Here is a 21,845-nt window from a genome sequence, read left to right as displayed (position 1 = left end):
ACCTAGCATGTGCGAGGCCCTGGGTTCGATCCTCAGAACCACTAAATAAATAAATAAATAAATAAATAAATAAATAAATAAATAAATAAAGATAATATTGTGTCCAACTAAAAAATAAATATTAAAAAAATTAAGGAGATGAGGTTCTCTTTGGTAGTTAACTAATAAGCTTCTTCAGATGCTCAGTCAGGTAAGGGATCTCCTGATAAGCGAGTTTCAAGTCAGCTTAGAAGAGAGCTGTGTAAATCAATGGGCAAATGCCAATGACACAGGAGGCAGAGGCAGGAGGATACCTGTCTCAAAATAACAAATGAAAAGGGCTGAAGCTCCAAGGCAGAGCACCCTGGGTTCAATCCCTAGCACCAAACCAACCAATCGCCAAATAAATGCCTACCACAAAGACACCTTATCACTAGAGGTGGACAAGAAACATCCCTCCCTGCTGAGGTGTTCACTAGCTCAGGTTCAGATGGAACTAGAGAGTGACTGGAAGCAGCTTAACTGTCCTAAAGACCAAAAGAAGGCTTTAGGGCCAGTGGTAAATGTGTAAGTTGCAAAGAGCCATGGGGAGGCAGAGCCAAGAAGCATGGTTTCTCCCCCAAGCCCACCACTTCCAAGCCTTTGTCAGAAAACCAGTGTCCTGTTTATAGAAAGAAGATGAAGATGAAGGACAGAGTATTTGAATAAAAGAGAAGAGAAAAGACAGGGATTTCCAAATGACAGGTCATAAATTCAAAAGAGAGAAGAACAGAATATCAAGTGCATAAAGAAAAGAGCAAGTTCTGGACCACAGGAGAGGAGGAGAGGACATGTGGAAGATAATGTTTCCCCAGGGCTGAGCCAGGGGAGCCTCAGCCTCTCTGGGAGCTTTGGCACAGTGATTCAACCCAAACGCAGGAGGCAGGACTAGACTGCATTCGCCTGTCTAGACACTGAAAAGTCCAGGTAGTCACTGCCTCCACTATAACTTGTGAGTCTGCCCTAGTGAGAAGCCCCCAATTCATGCTGTGAGTGGTATGTCTGCCTGCCACAGAAAAAGCCATCTGAGTAAAGAGAGTCTGAGCCAGCCCAAAAGCTCATCTCCAAGATGATGGTAACACTTTATAGTCCCCATTCATCACATATTTATATATGCTCATTACACATGTATAAGTATGTATATATTATATGTGATAATATAAATGTATATATCACATATAAACTATATTTCACATATATTATTTCTTGATGCTATATTATATTTTGTTTAGGAAGGGAGGAAAAATATTGTTCACATTTTGAAGAAGAGGAAACTGAAACTAAGAGATTTCCAAGTTATATAGTGATACTGAAACTCAAATGTAAATTACCTCATTTTTCCTCTCTGTCACTCAAGGCTATGGATGCCAAAGTCAAACTCCACTTTTGGCCCTAGCCAGAAGAAGCACCTTACCCATAAATCTAGAAAGGATTCTTTCTATTCTTGTGGACTTACAATTGGCAGTTTGACCCCATGATTCTCTGTAATAGCCCTCAAATTTCTACCTTGGCCCTTATCTTCTGTCCCTTCTTTCCTGTTCTGTCTACCCCTTTCCCTTTCTTCTCTTATCTCATGCATCCTTGCCCTCTTGCTTTACCCTCATCAGTTCCAAGGGCAAATTCTCTAGCCATGGCTCATGTGGCAGTGTCAACTTTGCCCATTCTCCACACTCCCAAGAGATTTCTGGGAAGAAATGTTTACCTTATGTGGACTGTCTGCCATGAAGGATTTTTGAAACTGTGACCTGTATGTGGGATAAGGTCAGGGTCTATGACCTCTCAACCTGCTTCTGTTGCTGAATGACACAAACACCAAAGTCCCTAAGGAGTGACAACTGGATTCAAGGAAATGCTTGCCAAGTTCCTTGACATACACACCCCTAAGGCTCATTAGGCTCGGTGGAAGTGTATCCTACACCTTCCGATGGTGTCATGCTCAGAGGGGCAGCTCTGTGGCCTAGCTGGTGGCTCACTCATGCTGTGCCATTAAGGAACTCAAAGAGTAGTTGCTCTTTTTGTCCAGAGCATAGACATCCATCATAGCGGCTCAAAATATCCTCATGCATAACACAAGAATCATTGCAGACCACAGCTGCTGTAACCTTGGAACCCCCAGCAGTAGGTTCTCATATAGATGAAGGAGTTTGAGCCATGGCCCAGGCTCTGGCTGTTGTACCACTTGGTCAAAATGGATTGTCTGGGAGTAGGCCCTGAGAAAACTGGACCATGAGCTGGATTGGGATGACCCAGCTTCCTCCTGACCCCTACCTGAGAATGATCTTCATCCTCACTCCCTGGCCACTAGCTTGTCTCTGGTCTCTTTTATTGGATCCCTCACAACTCACCCATAGACCTTGGCCAAATCCTCAGTTGACTCTGTAAAATACATTCTTCTGAGGTTCAGCCTACCCTTTTACTCCCAATTTTAACTCCTGGTTTGGTTCTCAGGTCCACATCCTGACCTCTTCCCACCTCCACTTAAACTCCAGCTTAACCTATGAATTCAACTTGACCCTTTGACTCAGCCTGACCTTATCTCTGGGCATTTGTCCTGACCCTTTGGAGGATGTCCCTGTTCTCTGGCTTGTGGTATTGGGCCATTGAACAGGAGAGGAGAGAGGGTAAAGGAGATCCCATACTCAGATCCCAGAAGTCTACCATGCTGCTGATACCTAGAAGGAGACTCCAGTATCTGATGGGGAATGTAGGAAGAGTTCAGGCATCACTTTGGTGTAGTAATAAACACTGGAGCTTGTCATCCCATAGGTCACTAGAAAGCAACCCCAGCAGCTGTGTCCTCACAGTTTCCATTTCTATTCCCCAGAGGAAACAGGAAAGCCCACTGCCCTGAGCCAGTGATACTACCTAGATAGGGAGCCCATGAGACTCCCTAGAGTATACACTGATGACTTTTGCCTGATTATAACTAATATGGCTAAAGAAAGGTGAATTTTTATTCCATCATCATTACTACAGTTAGTAGATGGCATTCTTTTTTAAGAATATTCCCTTTTTTCTCCATTTCTTCTTCTTCTTCTTCTTCTTCTTCTTCTTCTTCTTCTTCTTCTTCTTCTTCTTCTTCTTCTTCTTCTTCTTCTTCTTCTTCTTCTTCTCCTCCTCCTCCTCCTCCTCCTCCTCCCCCTCCTCCTCCTCCTCCTCCTCCTCCTCCTCCTCCTCCTCCTCCTCCTCCTCCTCCTCCTTCTCACCTTCCTTTATTAATTTATGTATATCAATTTGAACTCAGTCATTCCTGGATTTTTCCCCTATGGGTTAATATTTGTTTTATTATTTATTTTGTTACTCAAAATTTTTGGCCAGGTCATAAAAGACAAAGCATGACTAAAGAAATTTTCCATATTAAAAGAGATTTTTAAAGCATTCAATAAACATGCAATAATGTTTTAAAACATGCAATAATGGGTTGGAATGGTAGTAAGATCTGTTCATTAGATGATAGCTCTGTTGAGAAAAACATGTCCTGGCATGAACTTGGCATAGCCAAATGAGTATGAGGTTTGGAGTAAGAAAAGATTTGGACAAATCCCAGCTCTGTCACTTAATATATAAATTTGGGCTCTGAGTCACAACTTTCTCAGTTATAAGATGGGAAATATAATACCTTTCTTATAATGTTGTGAAGATTAAACATGACATCTTCAGAATGCATAGAAAACAGTGGGTGCCTAATAAGTAGTTACAGTCATCTTGTATGCTCCTCAGATCAAAGGCTATGTTTTATGCATTTTAAAATATTTAATTGATTCTCAGAAGCCTTTTATTGAGCTGAGAGCAGGGGAAAAATAAAAATAACTATCATACAGGGTGGAATGAAATAAGTGAATCATTTACAAATTGAGTAATATGTTATGATTCCCTATTTGCTCCTAATAGCAATGTCATCAGAATAGTCCAGGATAACTTCTATTTAACAGATGCTGGAAAGAGGCTGGAACATTTCTTAGGCCAAAGGGGAGAACAATAAATTCATACAAGTCTTGGGTAAGAGAAATGGAGCCAGTCTTTGGCTGACCTAAGGAGCACACACAGTTAGCCAATAACACTTACACAGGGTGAGATAGAAATGGTGCTGGTAAAACTCAATCTCTCCATAAGTCACCCATCCAGAGAATTAGGTGGGCATCAAGTTGAGAAGCTGCTGCAATCTGAACCCAAAGCAGGGCAGGGGGAGCCCAGACTTGCTAGGTGAGGTAATGAATCCAGCTCCTGTGGCTTTCTCTGCTTCCTTATCCCACTGATGAGCACTTGAGCATGTCACAGAATCACCTGGAAGGCTTGTTAAACCACACATTGCGGTAGGTTTGGGTGGAGCTCAACATCTGCTTTTCTAATAAGTTCCCTGATAATATTGGTGTTACCTGTTCAGTGACCGTACTTTGAGAATCATTTCCCTAACCCGTGCAATCAATCCCACTATTTGCATAGAGACATCAAGAGACAGTGGGCTTCCTGGTGTCCATTTCAGTGACTCTCAAGATTGGGAGTGGGAAAGAGGGAAACACACCTCTCCTGGGGGCTCTCAGAACCTCCCTGGATTGGGAGAGTTCAGGGAGCCATCTGTGAAATGTGCATGAACCAAATCGATGTGGAAGCCATTGGGCAGGAAAGCCTGGTATTGCGAACTCCCAGCAGCAACTCTGCTCGTTTGAGACTGCCCAGTTACATATGGCTTCCTACCTAGCTCCATCAACAACTCAGCATAGCACCTGAGATGGGGTGACCCTCTGGATCCACACAGCCTCTCGGAGATGGGTGTGGCTTGCCAAGATGCCAATTAACCTGTAAAATGCAAGACCCCTGCCACACCAAGAATCAAGACTCCTCCCACTGAAACCTTATCCCTACCTTTGATGCGCTCTTCCTTAAATAAAGAACCAGAGACATTTTTTAGTTGTTCAGTCCCAGCTAATAACAGAACTGGAAAACCTATATGACACTCCTCTTTATCTAATGTCTGAAATAATTACTTTTTACTAATTATTTCAGACTTTCTTTTTTTTTAAGCATCTCACACCTTCTGAGCCAGAAACTACCTTGGTGGGGTGCTGGCCACCCCACAATAAGGAGAGCTTCCAAAAACTACACAGTCCTCTTAGAACACATCCTCCCTGCCCCAGAGGAAAAGCACTGAATCCACTGTCCATCTAAACCAGTGGCAGTCACCGAAGGCATTATACCTTTCGGTACACTGTGGTAGAAGAAATATGAAAACCACTTGTTGGTCTTTCCTGATGTCTCCACACCCATAATTAGTTTCTATTCCGGTAATAAGAATCCTAGTTTGACTTTACTGAGAACCAGCTTGCCTAACTGAATGTGACAGGGACTCGACATACCCATACCACCATCATCCTTCTCCATATCAGGGAAATAAATGACCAGAGGAGGCATATATTGCTATGTGCCTGGGGGCTTTTCATTCAATCTGGCAACAACTGTATTTGGCATGAGCTATTATTATTCCTGTTTTATAGTCTCAGAGAGTTTAAGTCACTTGCACAAGGAAACAACTAATGGAGCCAGGATTGAATTCCAACTCTCCCTGCCTCCACAATGTACCAATTCTGTACTTCTCCAAGGACAGAACTATAGCCAAGGGACAGAAGTTACAGGGACAAAACTCAAGCTGCTTAAGATTCAGCCCTTTCCAGTCACTAGTCCTTTCAGCCATAAAATGGGCCACTTCATAAACAACCAATGTCCTGCTGGGAGTGTTGACAAGGAACATCTTCTGAGGGTTACAAAACCTGGTCAGGGCCTGGCCCTCCTGGTTTTTCCCTTAAGGTTCAGTGAAGAAATGAAATTTCTCTGTTCATTTAAAAAGGTGACACTGGTTCAGGGAATGAGTCAGAATTTGATTCATTGTATCATATGAAAAAATTCTGCTACACATGCTATATCATGTGTCTCAGTCTTGGTCTGGGATCAAATTCACAGTTGCCCAATCATAATAAAAACAAACATAAATGACACTTATTAGTCACCAGGCTTGTATGTATTTCTTCCACAATCCTAACAAGTCTATAAAGTAGGAATAATCTGGGCTGGGGGTGTGGCTCAAGCGGTAGCACGCTTGCCTGACATGCGTGCGGCCCAGGTTCGATCCTCAGCACCACATACAAACAAAGATGTTGTGTCCGCTGAGAACTAAAAAATAAATATTAAAAAATTCTCTAAAAAAAAAAGTAGGAATAATCATTTCCTTTTTATGCAGATAACTGAGATCCAGAACATTATTAACTTTCCTAAAGATAATACAAGTAGAACATACATTCAAACTCAAATCTGCCTTACTCCATAGACCATGGATTTACCTACCATTCTTCACTACACTAAAATATCACTTACTATCCTAAATCCTTCCAGTTTTGGACTTTGACCTTCCTTCCATATATAGATTCAAAGAGTTAGGATTGTACAAGTTTACATGGATCCTGTTAGCTAAACTCTATTTGAAGGATTTATTGTCCCAGTCTGAGTGAAAAAGTGCATTGTGAAAGCAGTTGGTAAACTCAAAACTCTTCATGATAAAAGGAGCTTCAAATGTCTTCATTCTGATGTCAAATGGATCACAGTATGCAAATCTGTATCAAGAACTGCACTCTGACATAGATGAGTCCCCCAAGAAGGAAAAATCACATATTTTACCTGGATCATTTATAATATCAAAAATTGCAAGCCACCTAAATGTCCTACAAAAGGGCATGGTTAGTAAATTGTGATCTCATTGAGCCACTTAATGGAGTATTATACACCTATTAGAATGATAACAAAAACAATGCAAAATTGTATCAATGCTATCATTACAATTAAATCTTTTTTTAAAATATTGACCTTGAGTTCACTGACAGAGCACTTGCCTAGTATGCACAAGACTTTAGATTTGATACTCAGCACATAAGTGGATTTTATTTCTTGTCATTCCCATGGAGTTCAATTAAAGCTGTAATAATAATAGAATATAAAATAATAACATTACTTAATATGGTCTTTCCAGTTGTATGTTTCCAAGTTACAGGAGGCTTTAATGTCCATATCTTCAATATTTCACTCTGAACTTTGTTACTGCTTCCCTACTATCATGACATTCTTTGAAATATCACACCTCTCCTGGATTATCTCACTCTTGTTGCCAGAAGCTACATCCAACCCTGACTCTAGGACTTGGTCAGGAAACTCAGGCCAAAGCAAATCCTCAAAAGCCCCTCCCTTGGCATCATTATAGGTTCAGGGTTAAGTATGCAACATATTTCAGTCCCAGCAGTCATAGAGAGTGAGTTCTGGAACTTTCTGGAATCTTCTCATACTAGATGTGCATGAGAAAGCCCCAGAAGAGTCAGTCTTAGAATGAAAGTCACTATGCAGCTGGTGGAAATGAATAGCAGAAGCAGACAGACAATCCATTGAGCTACTGAATTCATCAGCCTCGGACCCTGCTCTTCTTTGGACTTTTGTTACCTAGCTGGTAAATCCCCTAATGGCTTAAGCCAGTTTTCATTGGGTTTTATTTCATTGTAACATAGTTCTTGTCTATTGGAAACCTTGAAATTTAAAAAAAAAAAACAACTATTGCATTATTTCTGAGAAAAATAGAGCTAAAAAAATCAGTGAACAGATGATTTTCACATAAATCTGTGCCAGTGTCTACTTTTTTTTTTTTTTTTTTTTTTTTTTTTTTGGTGCTCGGTATCGAACTCAGGGCCTTGTGCTTGCCAGTGTCTACATTTATTAAAATATGTTCTTGTTCTCTATTAAAGAGGGTCTGCTAGGCTGGGGATATAACTCAGTTGGTAGAAAGCTTGCCTCACGGCCGATCCCCTCCTCCTTCGCCCAGCCGTCCTGACTTTCTTCCCTCCTTCCCTCAGAGGATGTCCGCCTTCCAGATCAACCTCAACCGGCTCAAGGAGCCGATGGGCTTCATCAAGGTCCTGCAGTGGATTGCTTCCATGTTTGCCTTTGCCACCTGTGGAGGTTTTAAGGGCAAAACAGAAATTCTAGCGAATTGTCCTCTTTTAAAAGTTAATGAAAATCATACTGTTGAAGCTACTTTCGGTTATCCATTCAGGTTGAATCAAGCATCATTTCGTTCACATCCTGTTGTAAATGTGTGCAATGGAAATTGGTCAAGTCATTTCCTCATAGGAGATTACTCCTCTTCTGCACAATTCTATGTTACATTTGCAGTCTTTGTATTCTTGTACTGCATTGCTGCCCTTGTGCTTTATGTTGGTTACACGAATCTATACCGGGATAGTCGTAAACTTCCCATGATTGACTTTGTTGTTACTCTGGTTGCCACTTTTTTGTGGTTGGTGAGCACATCAGCCTGGGCTACAGCCCTTACAGATATTAAAATAGCTACTGGTCATAATATTCTTCAGGAACTTTCTTCTGTAAACAGCCAGAAGTGATGTGTTATTTTCATTCTGTGACTAATATGGGACCCCTAAATGTATCTGTGATTTTTGGCTTTCTGAATATGATACTTTGGGGAGGAAATGCTTGGTTTGTGTACAAAGAGACAAGCTTACGTAGTCCATCAAATACTTCTGCTTCCCATAGCCAAGGAGGTGTGCCACCTCCTGCTGGACTATAATTGAAGGGAGAGAGAGATACACTGTATGAAGTATGTGTCTGTACTATGACCTTGTTGCCAACATCTTCAGAAGCTAATAAAATAAAAATAATAAAATAATACTTTTTAAAAAAGTATTTTATTAAAATAAAATACTTTCTAATAAAAGTAATGGCTTTTTCAATAAATTGATGGGTTTAAAGTTTTGCTGCTTTTTTTTAACATAAAACTTGTGCCTTTCCTAAGAATTTAAGATGTAAATGTATACTGACATGAAAATTTGAAAATTCAGGGGCCTATTATGAGATGATACACATTTGTAAATGAATAGTAATTTCTTCATTGTTTGCCTTCCAACATGTTTACACCTTAAGCCTTAATAGTTCTTTCAGAAAATGGTTATATTATCATATCATAATAGGAAAAAAATCTTTATTTGGAATAAACACTACTGTAAGTTTGTATAGATAATATACCTAAGACCTATGTTTAAGAAAACCTTGATTATATAAATCATATTTAGAAAAAAACATATTTAGTTCAAATTTTATATCTGAATATTCTTCATATTCTAAAACAATTTGTACTAGCAAAGATTAGGTATGTTTTATTTTTATTTTCCTAAATGACCTGCTGTACTTTATAGATGTACAAAAATTGTGTTAGGAGCAGAGATTTGGAAATTTCTAGCAGATGTGTGGTTAAGTACTTCTGTTGCATTATGTGTAAGCTTCCATTTTGCTGGTGGTTTAATAGGCTTGGCATATAAGTAGAACACGGTTCAGCTACATGGTGTTATATGTATAGGCATTACTCAATGATATTTGTTTGCTGTGTTTTGTTGCTCATGCCATCTAAGTGCAGGTTGAGACCTAGTCTCCTTGCAAGTAGAATAAATGATCTACCCTTTATTGCAGACCCTATGCAGGGGGTTAAAAAAATTAAGATTGTCTTATACTTTGGAAACATTTAACATTTGAGTTTAGTGTTGATGTTGTGAAGATAAATGATTCAAATTTTGCATTTTTTAATATTTGTTCTTTTTTCACAAGTGGATGATTAAGGAATTATGCATCATAAAGGAACCTAAGTAAGCTATATTATGAGTGTACTGTCTTTTCACATATATTTTGGGTATATTCCAAATATAGTACTTATTCATATTTTACTTCCTAATCTTTTTGTTGTACAGGGATCCAGACTTCCTATTCTTAAACATGATTGTTTATATGTGAAGCATATCTTGCTATTGCCTTATTTTTGTTGCTTTTATTCATGGCAAAAATTGTCAATATGAGAATGTATGTGTTTTATGCAACAAACTTAATAAAGAAGTTTAAAGAGTGCAAAAAAAAAAAAGAAAAAGAAAAAGAAAGCTTGCCTCACGTGCACAAGGCCCTGGGTTCAATCCCCAGCACCATACACACACACAAACATACACACACACACACACACACACACAGACACACACACACACGTACATATATATGTTGATACCTACACACATACACATATATTTCTTCTCCTTATAAAAATAGTACTTAATATGGACTTAAAAGGAAGTAAGTACAAGAAGTACTCCAAGGAGAACCTTGGGGCGTAGCACACTGACCAAGTGTATGCTTAGCATGTACAAGGTCTGAAGTTCTACTACTAGCGCCAATAAAATAAAGTAAAATAAAATGAAGAGTAAGTTTAATTTTTAACATTGCTTTTATTCTCATGATATTCCATGTCCTTTATATTAAAACCTACAAGATCAATTGTCATTCCCATAGCTCCCCTTTAACTGGTAAGCTTTTTACTTACTCACCAATGAGAAGCAGGCAACTTGTGTTTTCTGCTTCACTTTAGCTGCCAGGAACCTCATGCCTTTTTTCATGTGCAGTACTTTTTATCTTAAGATTTCTTGTACAAGTTATCTTTCATCACTATCTTTTCCCCCTTCTTTTGCTAAGTCTTTTTATTATACTTCCAATGGGTTATATTTTATTATAGCTATGCTTTTTAATGTATGCTGGCTCAGATCCCCTTTAGATATAGGTGGGGCATAAATTTGTTGTTATTAAAGAAGCATGACAGGTATAAATATTATTAATCATCATCATCATGAGCTTGGGTACTAGCCTGATTTTATCCATTCCTGTGCTGTGGTACAGGCTGAATATTCTTGTCCTCTCTTTTGAACTCCTGGCAGAACTTCCAGCTCAGAGCAATAACAAGCAGTCAGCACAGTGCCCTGAGCTTCTCCTTCCCCAGGTGATTGCCTTGCAGGCCTTCATGTGCTCTGCCCACCTTCCCTGCCCCCAGTTATTGTTTAATGCACAGCGTCCTTTTCCAGCAGCCTTCTCCTAGGCCAAGAAGGGGATTCTTTCCCTCAACTACCCACAAATAACCTCTGAGAGCTGGCATGCTTCTGCCAGAAGTGTCTCATTCCTTTATGCACTTGCATTACTCCAGTGTTGATAATTGTATGACCTCAGTTTTTAACACTCAAAAACCAACTGCTCCATTTCAAGCTAGATGACTCCAAGGAGAAATATTGAGGATGCTTCCTTCACAATCCTGAATCTCTTTCATCCACAGCCATTGTACAAATACTCACTCATCTGTCAGTTCACCAAATATTGAAGAGTTGATGTTCCTTGGCCTTTACCAATTCTATAAATTGACCATGCAGTGGCTCCTCTGAGAGCCATCTCTTCTTCTTCTTCTTCTTCTTCTTCTTCTTCTTCTTCTCCTTCTCCTTCTCCTTCTCCTTCTCCTTCTCCTTCTCCTTCTCCTTCTCCTTCTCCTTCTCCTTCTCCTTCTCCTTCTCCTCCTCCTCCTCCTCCTCCTCCTCCTCCTCCTCCTCCTCCTCCTCCTCCTCCTCCTCCTCCTCCTCCTCCTTCTCCTCCTCTTCTCCTCCTCCTCCTTCTTCCTTTGATATAGGGTCTCACTAAATTGCTTAGAGCCTCACTAAATTGCTGAGGCTGGCCTTAAACATGTGATCTTCTTGTCTGAGCCTCCTGGGATTACAGTTGTCCACCACCACACCTGTTTGAGAGCCCCTATCAGTACTTGGCTTGTTGAAATATCTCTATTTTTTGACACATTCTATCTTGCTTGGCTTTAGGCATCTAGTTTAGGCTCTTTATGCTTTCTTATGAAATATAATGCAATGTCATGCCTTCCCAATGCCCTCTGACAATAGTTTCACAGCAGCTTAGCTAACACTATAATGTCCTCTCCTGATAGAACAAAATCAGCTTTTATCAATTTTGTAATAATTTTGTCTTAGGAAGATTATTTGAGGTAATGCCTTGATTTCTCTGGATTCTCTTAACTCTCTCTTTCCCCAATGCCAAACTGTGGACAAGATTTCTCTCACTTTATCTGCAACAGACTTCTAGTTATTCCCTAATACAATTTCTTCCCTTCTTCACAATAATATCATTTTATCTGGGAATACATTTCTGTCTAGTTAAATGCCACATTACCCAGCCTCCCTTGCAGCTAGGTATGATGATCATTTCGTAAAGTTCTGGCCACTAGGAGGGGAGTGAAATGAAGTTTTATGCTCAAAATTTCTGTCTCATGTTCTTAAAAGGAAGGGACACATCTTCCTTTCTATTTTCCTACTTCCTGCTTCTGGGATATGGACATCAGGGCAGTATCTGGAGCATGAGATAGCAGCACTAGTATTTGAGGATGGAAAAGCACTAGGTGGAAGGAGCCTGACCCCCTGAATGTGGGGTGTCATATTAGTTCAAGGCTTCTGGTGCCCCAGACTGTCATGCAAGAGGGAAATAGACTTCTACTTATTTAAGCCACAGTTATTTTGTTTTTTTTTATTTTACTCCAACTGGAGATTTCACATGATGTATCCATGTCAGAGGAACTTTCTAAGAAAATCAGGAATAGGCAGAGAGAGGAAAAAAGTGGAACTGAAGTCCATAAACTGAAAACATAAAATTTCCATCTTGAGAAAAGTCAAATCTAATCATAAATGTTATGGTCAAAATAATTTATCGGGTATAAAAAGCCCTATTCCTTTTCTTGGTAGGAATCCCCTAATAAAAAAAAATTATTTCATTGTTACTGTTTTTATTCTAATTCTTCTTCTTGGGCATTTCCTCCTTTTAATCTCTTCTTTATTACTATCCCATGCACATCTTCTGGTTAATGCTATTGGGTTACAAATGACTCCTGTGACTTTGTATGGGCAATAGAGAGAGAAAAGTTGGAACCTGGAAATGAGGAAATGGCTACTTCCTCACAGTACACATTGAAGGATTATAAAAACCAGTGTATTTCACAACAGTGTATCCAACACAGACTACAGTTGAGAGAGTGAGGACATTCACACTTCCCTCAGCAACAGTCAATGAGTATTATCAAGCCTTTAGGGCTGAAATTCAGAAGATTCAAGTTCAAGAGAATCTATGACTATACATGGCTGGTTTCTTCTTAGGAATTCAGAATCAGGATCAAAGAGTTTTATGAGTTTCTGCTAAGGGTAATCCCATTAGGTTGATGGTGATCACTCTGGAAAGTGAAAAATGAACTCAGAAATTGGTTAATGATCTTCTTGAAGGTTCTAGTGGACCTGAGATATTAGCATAGCATGAATAGTAGATCTGTACATACTCATGCATTTTGAGTTGATGTACCTGAATCATTCAAAGGATGGAATACTGAAATCAGATACCTAGAAAATTAAAGCTAGGATCACAGAGCAAGGCAGGAGGATACACTTGTGATTAGCTGCCAAAACACTGTGTTCTATTCAATTCTAAATGCAAGTAGAAAGAGAATGCACATCAATTGACTTACAGAGGTAGTGTAGCCTTAGAAGGGAGCTTCTCCATTCTTACATGGTTCCAGAACTACCTGAAGAGATTATTAAGATAGCATGTCAAACCAGGAGGTCAAAGGCACTAAGGAAGTTCTTCATAGATATTCTGGAAGAATACTACCCTCCAAATAGCATGACTTCAGTCAAAGTCATGCGAGATACTTGAGATGTTTCTAGCTATGGTCTCTAGGAAGGAGGGCTCACTGTGTCTAGAGAGCTAAGGATTCTGACTGGAGCATAACATGAGAGACCTGAATGTGGGAATATCTTAGATTACAGAGTCAGTGCTATTTGTCCACATCACTATAAAAGGTCACAAAGGAAGACTTGTGCTTGTTCTTACCATATTCCTTGAACTATTTTTCCCAGGATCTCCCAGAGACTGACCATCTTGGAAAAGCTAAATCAACAGAGACTCACATTAAGCTGAAACCCAAAAACTTCACTATGCTGCTATATCTAGCTGAGCCCAAAACATGCTTAGTACTAGAAATGAAGGACTCATCAGAAGAGGAGTTGAGGTTAGAGGCTGCCAAGGACAGAGTCCTAGAAGTTGCAGACCCCTAAAGATATGGGAAATCAGGCAAGAAAATTAGTGACCACTTATATAGAGGATACCCTGTTTCAGAGCCACCATTTTATGCAATATCTTAAAAAATGATACAGGAGAAGTGACTAATTTAGTAGGGTGGGGTGATAGGTGAATTCACCATACAGAAGCCCTAGACTTTACCTGTACCCGTGCAGTCCAAGCAACACAGGTCAATAATGTTGCATGACAAACACAGGACATTAAATACCATAACCAGCCCATCAATCAATGCCATGAACTAATACTTTCTGGAGTTACTGGGTCTGTTCAGACCTTACCACTAATTAATTGGTAAAATGTTGCAAAATAAAATCAGTCCACTAATATCCTATTAAGACAACTTTGTTCACCTCAAAGAAATGCATCATCTTTTTTTCCCTATAGGTCTTGCTCACTCAAAGCTCACAAAGAGGCTCTTGAATGGATTCACAAGAATAGAAAACTATCTAAGTAATTAGGGCATTAGTTGATTTTAAAACAATTTAAGCAGAAATGATATCATTTCTATTTTGAAGGACATGAACTTCCTAAAACACCTTGCCAAACTTTCCTTGGGGTTCAATGACCAAAATTAGAAAATGTGTTTTCCTGGAGTTCCCAGCAGGGAGAGTATTTGAAAAATACTAGGCTTATGTCAAAAACAGGAGGACAGGGTAAAGGCTGTGAGGCAGGGGCCAAGGAGAAAAAAAGAAGACACCAAAGCTGCAGGCAGAGGTGGGTCAGAAGGAAACAAAATAGGCCAGTGCCTGGGGAGAGAGAAGAGGGAAGGAAGGGGGCGCTGGGAGAGCCAGCCCAGGACCCAGAAGTGTCCAGCAGAAACAGGCTCCTGATCCTGGCTTCTCTGCTAGCCAGCAGCTCTCTGTGGTTATTCAGAGGTGTGATTTATTCTCCACAAAGTGCACCAAGAGATCCTCTTTCACTGCCTCTGTTGCCATCAGCCAACAGGGCCTCCACACTGCTCTTGTCACCATCAGCAGACACTCAGGCTCACACAGGGTGTCCTGTTGACCTCACACACCTTCTGCTGCAAACAATCCCAGCTTATCTGTCTAAAGCCCGTGTAGACCTGGGTGTGTCTTGAAAGTGGCTGAGATGATACAGTGACTTTCCATGGTGACTGCAGGGAGGGCATTTGACACTCTGTATTATTTGACTTTTTAAAACAGGGACTATATTTTAGGTAAAAATTTAATAATAATGTACCCATTTTATTTTTATTATTTTGTAATAGTAAAATGATAGAGAAATATCAGTAGACATTCACCCCTTACTTGCCCTTTGATACTGACTATGGCAAAGCTCTCAATTATTCATCGCCCAAGGCCTTGGGTGGCTAATGCTTCCTCCTCCAACCCTGGCTCCTCCAAGCTGAGCGCCAACATTGTTCAAACAGCAAGGAAGCAAGCAAGTGGCAATAACCCTGGGCCTCCCTGACAATGACTCTGGGCCTCCTCATACTTCATGGACACCTGTTTGTGGCAGTGCAAGAGTTCCTTGATCTCCCTAGCCACTTGTCCCTACATCTCCCCAGAGTCCTGGAGCCCCCTTCCACTGTCGAACTCGTCACTGTTGTTTAAATGATGGTCTCCTTGGATCCTTGAAGGCAGTGGTTGTGTCTCATCCATTTCAAAGCCCTTAGCACTTGACCTAGGGCCTGGCACTGAGAATTCATGAATGTTTGAATGAATGAATGTGTGAATATCTGGGATCTCTTCCTGGTCTCACCTATTCTTTTCCTCCATGCTAAGAAATTATCTCATTTGACTAGCTCAGACTCAGTCTCTACACAATTGGTTCTGAAAAGTTTTATTCTCAGGACTCCTTTGTAACCCTTAAAAGTTTTGAGGTTCTCTCATACCCAATAACATATTTGTGTAAGGCCATATTTATTTTACTTCACCTACACTAACCAAAGCAACATATTGTAATACATTGAATGCAGAAGCAGACAGAAGAATATAGCCATCATCTATGAAGCCAGACATTGAGAAAAAAACATTTTGGTTTGGGGGTTATATCTATCAATCATTATCTGAGTAGAAATTAAAACTAGCCATGCCCAGTGGAGTATGCCTGTAATCTCAGCAACTCATGAGGCTGCAGTAGGAGGATCACAAGTTCCAAGTCAGCCTCAGCAACTTAGCAAAACCGTGTGTCAAAATAGAAAATATAACTGACTAGATATGTGATTCAGTGGGTTGAATCTCTAGTACCAAAAAAGAAAAAGAGAAGGGAGAGGGAGGGAGAGAAGGAGAAAGAGAAGGAGGAGGGGGGGAGGAGGAAGAGGAGGAGAGAAAGAAAGAAAGAAAGAAAGAAAGAAAGAAAGAAAGAAAGAAAGAAAGAAAGAAAGAAAGAAAGAAATGAAAACAGAGGAAATTTTAAAAATATTTATAAATTTTTTAATTCAAAAATGATGATTACAAACCCAATTCATGTAAAAACAACATTTCTATAAAAAACAACTATCCAGAAATAAAACAAAACAAAATTACTGAAAAATGAAGCAATGTGTCACATGTTTACAAGTCTGCTCAATGTTCAAGATTTGCTCAGGTCATTCATCCAGAAGAGGCAGAGCAGGGTTTCCACAATGTCAGAACTTATTGAATAACAATGAATTCACAAGCTACACCACTTTCATTGGTTGTGACCATGCTGTGTGGTATGTGCTCCCTGCTCTTTCTCTGGCCACTTAAACCAGCAGGGCCAGAGCCTGATCTCATCTATAGCATTCAGAGCACTGAGATGATGTTCAGTCCTTCCCTAATATGTACCTTGTGATGGAATGACCCCTGATATTTATGGAGAGCCTATCTTAGATTTCATGTGATATACCTTCTTTGTTTTCCACCAACCTCACTAAAGCAGTTATTATCCTCTCTTGAGAAGGAAATCAAGGCCTAGGGAGATTTAAGTATCTTGACCTATCTTGCTAAAGACCCCTGGCTAATCACTGGTATCACCATCATTTGAACCAAGTGGCCTTATTCAAGGCCCCCTGCTCTCTCCATTCTACCACTGTGCCTTCACTAATCATGGTTCTTTGTAACTAGTTATCTTCTGCCATCATTACAAATAGCAGATAGGAGCTCACCCACAGACAATACAAATTCTCCTTTCCTTGTAAGTTCTAGAAATGCTCAGTCAAGAAAGTCAAATTCTTCCTGATCTCACTTCATCAGGAAGAGGATGATCTCACTTCATCCTCTCTTGATAATGCAATTGTCATGAGCAAATATGCCATTAGCATAGACCAAATTTGTTTCTGGGTTTCCACAATGACAGAACTTATTGAACAACAATGAATTCACAAGCTACACCACTTTCACTGGCTATAATTCACTGAGCAGTCACAAGTTCTTTTATTCTATCATTCCTAACATCTATAACACATATCATAGTCACATATCACACTTCACACAATGATATGTATAGGTTGAAGAAAGACTTAGAAAGGATTAAAGTGGCTGCAGGGTTATAGGATGTCATGCTAAGAGCAAAGGCAAGAGAAGATAAGAATGCAGAGTCCCTATAGGTGTAGTAGAATTGAAGGCTAGGATCCAAAGAACAGCTGTGAATGGCAGTTTCACAATGTCATCTTGAAGCGTCAGACTGAGATGTCAGCTTGTCATGAGTCATGTATAGTCCTTATGGGCAGGAGAAACCACACTGAGCAGAAGCCTAGGGACAGAGAATTGGAGTCTTGTCCCTGGTTTTACTGGACAAGGCTCATGCTGTGTGACCAACTTGCAAGATCAGTATGTCACCACTTTCAGTCTTGGGAGATGGTCTTCCTTTTATGAGTCTTAGGTGAGGGGATTTTGTCTGGAGAGATTGATAAGCTTCTTTATGTGGTGTTTCTAGTATGATTTGGGTTTTCCATGTGTTAAGGCACTACTGATTTAGTTTGATAAGTTGGCACAAATAAGTTATTTATCAATTTGTGCCTTATGGTTGTACTGAACAGAGGCGTTTATTTATTTGTACAAACAAGGTGTAGAGTCATTCTGCATTGGCACTTGGACTCGAAATGGAGTAACTCGAGGCAAATTACTGTTTATGTAAATAGAGTAACTCAGGGTTAGGCACAGCCTGAAAACTATTGTTTTATGTATCATTGAGTAACTCAGAGCAGGGAACAGCCTGTTCTCCACAGCAAGGTTCTATCAAACTGTGGACAGTTTGGAACTCATTGAAAGAGACAGGCATTTCTTCACAGCCAGCAATGAGTAAAGAGCATCCATTGGCACTAACTGGCAGAGAAGATAGGCAGACAAGAATTACCAAAAGTCAAGGATCTCCGCTTTCCTCCCATCCATAGTGACCAGATTCAGCTTTGTCCTGCCTCAGAGCCCCTCATACACAAGGCTAGTCCCAGGTGCATCTTTGAGATAACAATATGTCTCCAAGAACAAGCAGCCCTTGTTTCTACACAAAGACCTTCAGTGTTTCCTCCCTCAACAAAAGGCCACAGCCATCCCTCCCTCCAAGAAGACAAAGGGCTGGGAGCCCTTTAGTCAATATCATGGAGATGGTGTGGGGGCAGGCAGGAGAGAGAAGCAGGAAGAGCCTTCATTTTCCAGCACTTTCCCTGCTGAGCAATAGCTGGGACAGGGTGGACTCCACCCCTTAGGAACTGTTTTGAAAGGCTGAACTATTTATAATGACAACAATGACATTTTCCTAATCTTCAGAATGGAAATAATAACATCTATCTCTTATAGGATTGCTGTCAGGGTGCAATGAGATCCTAGGTGTAAAAGCTCTTTGTGAGGCTTCAAGGCTGCACAGCCGATATTGTTATTATGAGAAGATTGATGGTTCCCCCACATTGCCTGCATAAAAAAGATAGCTCTGTTCAGCCAGATCAGTTTCTGAATAGCCACTAAGTTCCTGGGATAAAGCATAGGGGGGAAGAGATGTAGTCAGTAGGGCTGTCTACCCTAGGTTACCAGGGCCTACCCCACCAGATTGCTGCCCAGGAGTGTGCTACTGCGCTGGCTTTTCTTTCAGCTCCCAAGATCCAGATGCTGGAAATGACAGCCCTGGTGCTTGGTTCCCCACCAAAGGTGTAGTGGTCCAGATTCTCTATGATTCCCCCTTCTCTCCCTTGTCCCTCCTTCAAGCTTATCTTATCCAGTTTATCCAAAATAAGTCTTCTTCTGCAGTCCATCTTTAGCTTCTTGCATTGAGACTATGATGGTGCCATACTGGAGATGGTGCAGTTCCTCGGTGTCCATGTGGGATGGGGCCACATTGAGTGTGGTTTCTCCTAGCTTTGTCAACTCAGGGCCTCTCTGGACTTTCCCCATTTCTGTTCAAGGAGGTGGAGTCTTGGTACCTCAAGTAACCACTGTAAACTGAAGAAGCAGGGAACAAAGGCATAGCCCCTCCTACCCAGCAGAGGGCCAAGGAAAGGGAGTCTAAGAGCAGCAACTCCCACCCAGCTCTGCCTTCTGCCTTGCTAGGGAATATGGGGCTACTTGGGTGAGGAAGCAGGGAGTGAGTATAGGGCATCCATATGACCATCAATCCTGTCGGGGCTCTCTTACTGTGTGTGTGCATGTGAGTGTGTGTGCATGAGTGTGTGTGTGTGTGTGTGTGTGTGTGTGTGTGTGTCTGCAAGTCTCAGGGGACAAGATAGGGGCTGTGAGAGAACTGGGAGTTCAGGTTTGAAGAGGGGAGAGAGAGGAAGGGAAAGGTGATGTGCAGACAGTGCATAAACAAGGATAACGAAGAGGCGAATCTGGAGGAGGAGATGGTGCCTAGGGAGGGATGTCCTATATCCCAATGGAGGAGATGGTGAAAGGGTAGTAAGAGGAGCTAAGGGAAGAGGGAAGCTTCTAGACTCCACTATAGGTCGGAGCTGATTTCCACTAAAAGCACCTCAAAGGGCCCATATGGATTGGGGTGGAGATCAAGACCAGAGATGGAAACTGAGAAGTGCTGCCTCGCTACCAGGCTCAGCCAATGGTTTCGCGGGCTTCTTTGATATCTCCCCTTGAACTGTTCCCTAGTGAGTAGAGATAGACACATCCCCTCCCTCATTCACCTCCACAGCCATAAAAAAGGGTAATGGCTGGTATGCAACTTCTAAAACAGGATTGAAAAAGCAGCTATTATACCCTTGAGTTGGGCACATGAATCTCCTTCCTCAGGAGATGAACTTCTTGCTTAGACTTGAGTTGAGGGGCCGTCAGTGAGCCTTCCTACATGGGCCAGTGCCCAGGCTCTACATACCAGCCAACCAGATGTACTTCCAGGTGACTGTTTAGTTTGGGGAAATAGGATAAGGAACTATTCCAGTCTCAACCATCTTATTAGATCAGCTGTGTGGAAGGAGAAGGGGACCTGCAGCCTAATTTCCAATGATCTTTGGAATAACTGTAATAGGACCCCAGACTTGAAAAACTGGATCTCTGAACAGGAAGCCAATAGTGTGGTCCCAAGAAACAGGAGATGATTTCTGGTTCCCTTTGGACAATTTTGAATTCTGGAGGAAGCCTGTGATCAGAGGAAGTTTAAATGGATTCAAAGAGTTTCATCGTGTGACAAGTCTCCCCATCTGCAAGTTCAAGGACTATTTATTCCTGGTCATTTAGCTGAGACTCATTCTGTTGCTTTTCCCTGCTCAGTGTTGAATATTCCCCCAATGTGTGGATCTGCCACATTGCCCCAGGACACAAGTTATACAATGTGGCTTGAGAAATCTCAGCAGGTCCAGCATTCTGATATCTAACCTTACTCAATAAGTAAATTCAGTAATCAAGTTATATCTCCTGATAATTTTGTGTCTGGTACTTCTTCACTTCCTCTGGAATCTATAGGAACTTGTTTTTTCCTATCAAAATAAATAAAAGGTGTGTGTGTGTTGGTGGGAGATCTGCTTCTTAACCATATCAGCAAAACTTTGAGCCTTGAATTTGAATGCAACTCTTGGATTTAACTGTTATTTCAGCAACTTACTAGTGAAATAGTTCTAGGCAGGTTGCTTTTTGAGAGGAGTTGCAAAGTTTTTATTACAACACCTATCCTGAGGACCTGAAGATCTGTTTTAGGATATAAATAATAAAATGTACAAGTCTTTATGAATTGTTCTTTAAAGGATATTTTTTAAAATTATCTTCTCATGCCATCCTTTCTTGTGCTGTCCACTCACATAGCATTTCATAGTAAGGGACTTTGTTGACATTGTGTCTGAGAGACATGTCCAGAGCTGCCTGCATTCACACTGTTTCATTCCTTGCAGGTGGAACCACAGCAGAATGGAACAAAACCTCTGAGGCTGGAGAGTATTTGAAATGAATCTTTGAATAAGAACACAGCATTTGTGGCTCATCAGAACCAAAAGTACCCATTCAACAGGATGCCTGTTAGCCCACGTGATGAATTGGTCCCATTCCTAAACTAAGATAAATTTTAGCCACATGTTATCCTAGGGCACACGGGGAGAAGAACCACCCCATTTCTGCTGGCTTTGGCTCCCTTTTCACACTATAGCCATCCCAACCAGCTCCTTCAGGCCTACCAGCTCTACTAAACTCTGATAAGCAGCCCAGAGACAAAAGTCTCTAGGAGGGAAACTTATGACCCATCCTTCCATAAGTTCTCTAGAACCCCTGGGACAAGTTTCTTTCCATATTCCGGCAAAAGAAACACTGGGGTGATGCTCAGTCCAGCTTCTGCAGGAAGAGGCAAACTTCAAACTACCTCCTGTATTCTACGTATTCCTTCTTAAGCCTTTTCACCCCAATAAGCACAGACAATAGAACACACTCCCTGTTACCATGGCTCAGTATGACAGA

The 21,845-nt window shown here is 40.9% G+C and overlaps 1 protein-coding gene and 1 pseudogene across 1 annotated transcript in view; one reads left to right on the top strand and one right to left on the bottom strand.

Moving 5' to 3' along the window:
• Pkd2l1 (polycystin 2 like 1, transient receptor potential cation channel) overlaps positions 1-21,845 on the bottom strand; it is a 97,618-nt gene that overhangs the window by 71,120 nt on the left and 4,653 nt on the right. The window lies entirely within an intron of this gene.
• On the top strand, positions 7,852-8,694 carry LOC101966740 (synaptophysin-like protein 1 pseudogene; annotated as a pseudogene).

This window comes from Ictidomys tridecemlineatus, chromosome 1 (assembly GCF_052094955.1).
Source record: "Ictidomys tridecemlineatus isolate mIctTri1 chromosome 1, mIctTri1.hap1, whole genome shotgun sequence".
NCBI classification, from domain to species: Eukaryota; Metazoa; Chordata; class Mammalia; order Rodentia; family Sciuridae; genus Ictidomys; species Ictidomys tridecemlineatus.
Note: the sequence above shows the minus strand (reverse complement) of the source record. Positions and strands in the feature narration are given on the sequence as shown.